The sequence below is a fragment of the Chinchilla lanigera genome, unplaced genomic scaffold, assembly GCF_000276665.1.
Source record: "Chinchilla lanigera isolate Chin_1 unplaced genomic scaffold, ChiLan1.0 scaffold00073, whole genome shotgun sequence".
In the NCBI taxonomy this organism is placed as follows: domain Eukaryota; kingdom Metazoa; phylum Chordata; class Mammalia; order Rodentia; family Chinchillidae; genus Chinchilla; species Chinchilla lanigera.
The window spans coordinates 6357719-6366430 of NW_004955474.1; the positions used below are offsets into that span (position 1 = coordinate 6357719).

At 45.2% G+C, this 8712-nt stretch overlaps 1 pseudogene; it reads right to left on the reverse strand.

The window, feature by feature from the left end:
- Positions 1-540: 540 nt before the first annotated feature.
- On the reverse strand, positions 541-1026 carry LOC102004065 (annotated as a pseudogene).
- Between the last annotated feature and the right edge of the window lie 7686 nt (positions 1027-8712).

The window sequence follows — 8712 nt, forward strand, 5'->3', positions numbered from 1 at the left end:
AAAAAAAAAACCACGCTGGATTATATACTTTAAAGGATGAATTTAAGACATGGGAGCTGTATCTGGATTAAAAGAATAAGATGGCTGGATGGATAGATACAGAACAAAGCAAACAGCAAAATGGTCCTAGACGGCGGTGACACGGGTATCTACTATATAGTTCAGATACACGGTTTCTGTCTGTTTGCAGTTTTTATAATAAAACAGTTCTAAGACGTCCACTCACACAACTTGTAAGGTTATTCTACCAACATATATCAAAGACCTTGTTTTACTTTTTATTTCTTGTAAATTAATAGGATCTCATTGCATTAGGTGTGTTTCACCTAATATGTTTCACCTAAATGCAATTTCATTTAGGTGAAAATGTCTGCAGGCTCTCTCCCTTTCACTGAGGGGACTGCGAGGATGAGGGTCTCCTCCCGTGCCCCACGCAGTCTACGTGGAATTCTCCCCAGCAGCAACTGGATTCATTTCTAGTCTTCAACTCATGTTTGATCTCCCTGTGAGGTGGAATTTCCATACCGTCAGATATTTTAGTCACCCTTGCTCTTTCCAACATCGGTCATAAGAATCGCGATACTGATCTGAAGCTGTGAGGGAAATTCCCAGGTGCGCAGCCCTCTGCCCGCTCAGCCGTGAGAGGCCTGTGACAGCCCCCGCTTCGATCTCAACTCGGGCTCCTACAGGCAATCAGCGACCTGGTAACAGCAGCTCAAGCAGCAAAACTGCTCTTGAAATACTGCTTGTAGACTTCACTGACAGCACCAAAATCGTTTATGTCAGCCAGCAGGACAGCTGTTTTTACCACGTAGGTGAAGTCGCCAGTCTGTTGCTGTCAGAATTTCACCCATGTTGGTAGGAGCTTGTTTTGCTTCTTCTGCTCCCTTCCTGGCACAAGCTGTCCACTTGGAGGGTCTGTGCTGACCTGTCCTGAAATGTAAATGCTCCTGTCCATTAACACAGCTTGACAGTGGCCCTTGGGGCTTTTGCCATGCTGACCATGTTTTTGATCAGGGATGGCATTGCTAACCCTTGTCTCATGCGGTCTTCCAGTGAAAAATTCTCTCAAAGACCTTGTTTTAAAATGAAAACCAAGCTGGGCGTCGTGGCGCACGCCTGTAATCCCAGCACTTGGGAGGCTGAGGCAGGAGGATCGTTGTGAGTTCGAGACCAGCCTGGGCTACAAAGTGAGCTCAAGGCGGGCCTGAACTGCATAGCAAGACCCTGTCTCAAAAATAAATAAATAAATAAATAAAAGCAAAAGATGACAGATAGACAGATAGGCAATCGGTAGAGATAGAAATAGAGACGATAGGTAGATAGATAGATAGATAGATAGATAGATAGATAGATGATAGATAGATGATAGATAGATGATAGATAGGATAAATAAATGCTACATACCTTTCACACAGCAAGCCAGCTTCGGGAAACTGATCTGGGCAGCTGGGAGGACATTCCAAGAAAAGGTTTGGACACAAGGACACATGCAACTCAGCGGGAGGCTGCATGGCCTTCCAAGACCTGGCCCGAGGTCATGGGTCATTTGCTTTTCTTTCAGTGAAAACAGTCTGAGTCTCCTTAGCACACTGAGAGGGGCACGGATCCCCACCTTTCTATGGGAGGATGAAAAATTATAGACAAACACTTGGGATGGAAAATATTATTGTTACCTTTAGAAAATAAGGTCTGACTCAGCTTCACTAACTGTTCACTGAGATCCGTCTCGGTTCATCCGTCCAGTACCTATGTCCTGCCTCCCTCCGAGGTACTGTGAAATAAATCCTAAATGTCACAGCAGTTTACCTGTACACCCTTAAGCAAACATCTCTAAAAAAAAAAAAAAAAAAAAAAGAACCGAGGATCTTGGGAAAATAGCCGTAATACCAACCTCTCCCCTTAAAAGATTAACCAGCACTTGTTTAATATCATTCACTCTCCAGTCCGTGTGCCTGTGACCCCATAGATGTTTTTAAATAAAAGTTATTTGTTTGAGTTACGACTGAAATAAGATTATTTCTAGCAGACTTAAATAGGTTCTTTAGTACGAGCTCTTCCTTCAGAAGCGCGTGACTGGTTTAAATCTAAAAAGCATCAGATTAAGGATGAGAAATTTGTCTCTGATGAACAAATCTGATCTCAGCTGTGCTTATCCCAACTTGAGCGCTGCACAACGCATATGTGTATGGAGCCATTGCATGGCGCCCTAAATGTGTACCACGTTCATGTGCTGCGTTTCGGTGTGTTAGCTGTCGGGTACAGTCACAAACTCAGACAAACAACATGAAAGAGGAAAGCTCTATTTTGGCGCAGGCTGTCAGAGCTTCATGGGTGGCTGGCTCTGGGGCTGCACACGGCAGGGTAGGTGACCTTGGCAGAGGGGCGCAGGGGGCAAAGTTGCTCCCCTCAGGGCAGCCAGGAAGCAAGGGGCTTCCTCCTGCTTTTGTCCCATTGGGACCCCACCTTGCTGGACAGTGCCACCCACTCAGAGCTGGTCTCCCCACTCTCACAGACACACCCACAAATGTTCCTCACCAACTTCCCGGTGTTTCTCAACCAATCAGTTTGACAGTCTGGAGGAACCATCACATTTGCATGTGAAGCATCCGCACAGGGCAGTGTGTGCAGGGGGCAGCATGGGCAGGTGCGAGAGATTATCAGGGCTGTGGCCTAGAGAGAGGCTTTGGGTCCTTGGGAGTGTGTCCTCCAGAAGGAGGGGGTGCAGGACCCCCATCATTTCTGGTTTCCTTCATGTGCTGACCCATGACATGCACTGGTCCTATCACGTGCTCTATCATGATGTACGACAATGCCACCACAGGCCAACAAGCCATGGACCGAGACCTCCAAAACCATGAGACATAATAAACTTTTCTTTTTTTATGTTTATTTATTTCAGCTATTTATTATAGCATCGGAAAGCTGACTAGCACATGTATCAGTTTAAGGGATAAAATTTGTCTCTATCAGCACGCCTAAAGATTTTACTTCTGCTGTAAATGAGGTTAAGGAGCCATGTTTCGGATCAATAAAGCATTCTATTTTCTATTCATTTTATAAAATAATGATGGGCCGTTGATATAGCTCAGTGACACAGCACCTGCCTGGCAAGTACAAGGTCCTGAGTTCGATTCCTAGTACCAAAAAAAAAAAAAATATAAAATAACATCAAAGTCTTATTACAATATTCAAATGACTACATAATCGTTCCTAGCTTAGACTGTTTTGTGCGTCTATAACAGAATCCATCTGATTGGATAATATGTCATATGCAGAAATTCATTTCTCCCAGTTGTGGAGGCTTGGATTGAGCGGCCAGCAGCCGGCTCAGACCTTCTGACACATTCACCCCACTGCGGAAGGCGGACGGAGAAGGCAAGACAGGGCTGAACACTTTCTTTCAAAAGGAGCCTGTTCTGTGACGTTGCACTCACCCCCCTTGAAAAGGCAACAATTACCTCTTACAGGTTCTACCTCTTAACACTGTTACGATGGCAGCTAAATTTCGTTGCACACTTTTTGAGGTACGCATTCCAACACAGCAACGCCCAAACCAACTGCTGCATAAAAGTTGTCACCTAGCCAGCCCAACAACCCCTCCAGCATACTTTTTGACCAAACTCTGGAGGGGAAGAGCAGGCCTCAGCCGCCAGTTCCGAGGTAGGACAGAAGAAATACAAACTAGGTAGAAAGGAGACAAGCAAATGGGATGTTCTAAATTGCACCTTCGAGAAAAACTGTAGCTTCAGGATATCCGCCCAGCTTATTGTTTCTTTTTTTTTTTTTTGGTTTTTTGGTTTTTCTCCGGTACCGGGAACCGAACTCACGACCTTGCGCTTGCCAGGCAGGCGCTTTGCCGCTGAGCTAAATCCCCAGCCCCTTATTGTTTCTTTTCTCTTTCTCTTCTCCCAAAACATGGGAAACCTAACCAACTCCCTCTCACCTGCAGATGGGTTTGCCCTTCCCTTTGCTTGGCAAATGGTCCTCTTCCACCTGTGAGTACAGCGCCTCTCCACCTGTAAATTAGGGCTTCCTGTGACTAGACCCCCATTTCACGAAGGGCAGCCATCCTCTCCCACCCACCGGGCCAGACTGAGACTGTACATTACAAATCGCACAGATTTCCACTAACCAGAACACAGAGAAGATCCCCGTTTCCAACTGAATCGTGCCTCGTTTCCCTGAGCACCTGTACTTTGCTCTAGAGTGTGTCTCACGTCTCTAACAAACCTTCCTCTTCTCTCTTACTGATGCGTCCTGAAAATTCTTTTCCCATGCTGAGAGTCAGTGAACCTCCACACTTTCTCTATAAAAAGGGTGAGCTAGGTCCTTTGTTTCAGCTTTGGGGACCGCCAGGCTCAGCCCGGTTATAGTTCTGCCATAAGGACTGTTTCCTACACAAACCACCTTTCTCATTAACTCATTTTAAAGCTGAGCATGGTGGTGAACGCCTGTGATCCCAGCTACTCAGGAGACAGCGACAAGAGGATCTCAAGGTCACCCTGGGCAATTTAGAGAGATCTGTCTCAACACAAAATCAAACTCTCATTTGGAGTCAACAAAGCCAGAGATAATTTTGCATGACTTCAAAACACTTATTTCTTCCTTCTTTTTCTTTTTCTTTTTTTGGTGCTGAGAATTGAACTCCAGATCTAGACATGTACGCTATCACTTATCCCCAAGGTACTTATTTCTCAAGAGAGTCAAAACAAACTAACTGACAGTGAAGAACACAGTAGAAGTCGGGCGTGGTGGCGCGCGTGCGTACTCCAAGTGTACTCCAAGCACTCGGGAAGCTGAGGCAGGAGGATCACCGCTAGTTTGAGGCCAGCCTTGGCTACATACTGAGTTCCAGGCCAGCCCAAATTACACAGCAAGACCCTGTCTCAAAAAAAAAAAAAAGACAATAAAACAAAACAGAAGAACACAGTAGAAAGTCTAACCCATAAATAAATAGTAGGATAGGATACCTTCTCCTGCCCTAACCACTTCTTGTCTTAAACACATTTGCTAGAATTCAACCTTCTCTGTCCTGTGTTTGTACTGTTTACAGAGCCTGGGGGTAGCAATAAATAATGCATCACTCAGTTCACACTGAACACTTCTTGGCATGAGTAAAATTAGTAGGTCTCCCAGGGCCTTTATCATCCCAGAGATAGGGGACCAGATTTAGGTGATCAGCTCTTCTCCAGGGCCTTTTGAAGTCTCCCAGCCCAATAGAATAATCAACCTGGTTATTGTGCATGGTGGCTGGAGCTTATTTCTTCTTATTCTAGGGACATTTCTTGCTTGTCTGACAGCTTCTGGCTCACTCGCTGGTTCCCAGTATCCACTTTCCTACAGACCCCGAGAGAAATACATATTCCAAATTATGGGTCACTCTGTCCAGTGCTTGGTACACGGCAAGCACCAGTAAATATTTGGGTGAACTGATAAAGAGACAAATGTGTGAAAACACCTTGAAAAAATGGCACGTACTCCACTGACGTTACCTTCCTTCTTTCAGCATCCAGCTGCAGGAGCCAGCCTGCAAGCTAACCTAGGGGTAGGACAAGGAATAAAAAGAAAGAGACAAATTTCCAAGCAAGGGGGATATGGGTTCCTGCCTCAAGAGGGCAAGAGCGCTGGGAGTCTAGAAAGTTCCATTTTTATTAGTAAAACAAGGCGATGTAGCGATCACACAATCCACGGTTCAAGAAATTGTAAATGATGACCAAGGAATCATGACAATCTCACACCCAGAGGGGTAATTTTCTTTGTCTAGCCCTTGGGTGATGTTGCTCTGCCCTGGGGTATTGTGAATGTCGTCTTTCCTGCACACAAACACGGGAGGGGGCAGCCTTTCACCTCCTCTCCTGTCCCCAGGAAAGGGCCACAGGGCCTCAGTTTCTGGGGCTGATCACGTAGCCCTGTCTCCCACAGCTAGCAAAGATTTCCTTCCAGTTTGTCCTTATTTTAGAATATAGTTTGGTCAAAAGATAATTGAGGTCAACCCATTCGGGACCCCTCCTGTCTCAGGAGCTATTCCTATTCCTCGTTCCCCACTGCTGGTCTCCAGTAAATTTTCCTACTCTTAAAAAAAAATAACTGAAACCTAAGCTTTAGCAAGTCATAACCCATTAACTTAAAACAACACAATATATAATTACTTATACAACCTGGAGGTAACTACAAATACCTAAAATTTTACCCCTTTCCCCCTTAAGAGATTTCTATAGTGGGAAAAAATCTTAATTCTTACAGGTAAGTGAAAGATGATTATTTTCTGGAAGCCCCTTGAAGTTGTCTTAAAAGTATTTGTCATTGCTCTCCAAGTGAACTTTGTGTGAATCCCTAGAAACCTAACCCCACTACTGACAATCAATCAGAAATCCATACCAAAGGGTGCCACGCTGGAATTATTAAATGAGTCACATGAATGTCCTAGTTCATTTGAAGTTTTTTTTTTTTATTTCTAAGTCAGTTTCCTCAACTAGTTTGTGAGTCATCAAATCTGGGTATAAAGCAAGAAAACGTGAACTTGGAATAGAGTCTGGGTCTAAACAGACTTTACAGGGTATGTTCACCAGCTTTCTGTTGCTGTGACAAAATACCTGAGAAAATAAGTAAAAAGAGGAAAGGTTTGCTTGGGCTAATGATTTCAAAGGTTACAGTCCATGGTTCCCTGGCTCCATTACCCTGTGCCTGAGGTAGAGCAGAATATCATAGTGTCAGGAATGTGTGGAAAAGAACTGGCTCACCTCACAGCCGTCAGGAAGCAAAGAGAGCTTGAGAAGGGGGCTTAGAACAAGCTACATCCTTCCAGGGCACAACCTCCAGTGACTTACTTTCTCCAACTAGACCCCACCTCCTACAGACTGCACCGCCTCCCAATGGTCTACCTGATTATGAGCCTATAAGTGAATTAACTGATTAATGAGATCAGCACTCTCAGGAGCTACATCCCAAAGCCCCACCTCTGACTACTACCCAGGGCCTTCACCAGGCCTTCAACATGTGAATTTTAGAGGGACTCCTAAATCCAAACCATAACATAAGACTTCTGTGGAGATTAAATGGAGTGATGATTTTTTTAAATTGTCTCATCTATTGAGCACATATTTCTTTCTTATTTTATTATTTTTTAAATTTTTTGTCTTTTTGAGACAGGGTCTCCCTATGCAGTTCAGGATGGCCTTGAGCTCACTTTGTAGCCCAGGATGGTCTCGAACTCACAGCAATCCTCCTGCCTCAGCCTCCCGAGTGCTGGGATTACAGGCATGCACCACTATGCCCGGCTTCTTTCTTTCTTTCTTTTTTTTTTTTGGTACCTAGAATTGAACCCAGGACCTCACAATTGCCAAGCAGGTGCTTGTGCCCCTGAGCTATATCCCTGGCCCTGAGCACATATTTTATATTGCATATAGAGCTGGGTGTGTTGCAAATACTAAGTCAGTTAATTTTCAAAAAATGGACTTTGAAATATCTATTGTTACCCCTACTCCATTCTTAACAGATGAAGAAACTGAAGTTCTTGGAGACTGAAAAACTGGCCCAAGACCCCACGCCTTATGAAGGTCTAGGTAAGAAGTCCTCGAAGGAGGGCCTGAGCTGAGATGCACGTGAACCGAAACTCACCATGAAAATGTCGGGTGACTTCCAAGTGTCTCTGAAATGATGGTTTCTACGTCTTTCCCTCCTCCACCCCCAGATAGCCCTCTTATCTGGCATAGTGGACCAAACAAACCCACTTAGCTGATCTGGCCACAGATCGTCATGTGAGAAAGGCCCTTCTCTCTGCTTCCTCATCTGTGTCTTCCCAGTTTCCATATTAGTAACCCTCACACAGACCGCCATGGCCCACACATGTCACGAGTGCATACTGAAAACTCAGAAAACTTGCAACGATCCACTTTTCCAGTTGCCCAAATACTCCAAAGAAATGGGGTGACTTTTGCCAGGTGACAACAGCAGGCAAGGGCATGGGGTGGGATGTGGGATCCACATCACGACACCGGTAGAAAAAGATCCAAGTCTTCTGCTTTTCTCCCTCCATATCGGTGGCACAGGATTATACTCTCTGGGCAGTGTGGTGTTCATGTATAGATTTTTAAACTATGTATACCGTAATTGTAGGGTGTCAATCTGCTCAGGTGGCAAAATTAACTATGCGCTCAGCTTTTAAGCGGCTTAAGAATAGACACATTGATGCAAATTAGGTACACATTTCAAAACAATATATTTTTTATGCAGCCTAGGCCTAAAAACCTAAGGATTTGGGTGTCACTTGTTTACTCAATAAGCATTCCCTGGATGCTTACTAAGTGCCAACCGTGGTGCCTTGCGTGACCAGTGGCTAGCTCAGAGGAAGACAACGCCTGTGCTGCTTTGGAGGAGTTTGCAATCCAGTACATGGGGCCAGGCTGAGCAACAGCACCCGGTGAACCCTCAGGACCACCAGATGCCACCGTGAGGGCATACTGTGGGCGACTTCAGTTACCTGGGGGTACAGAGAATTCTCAAAGATGTTTCAGTGGGGACAGGAGCCCACCTGCTCAGGGGTGGGTGGCTGCCTTCATATCTTGAGTTCTACCTGTGGACAAGTGGCTGCCACAGAGCTCAGCCCCCCACACGGCAAATGAGGGGATCGTGCATTTGGGAGTGTTGTGAAAATGAGGGGCAACACAGGTGTGTGACTTGGCCTTGCATCGCTGTGACAACACACTGAGA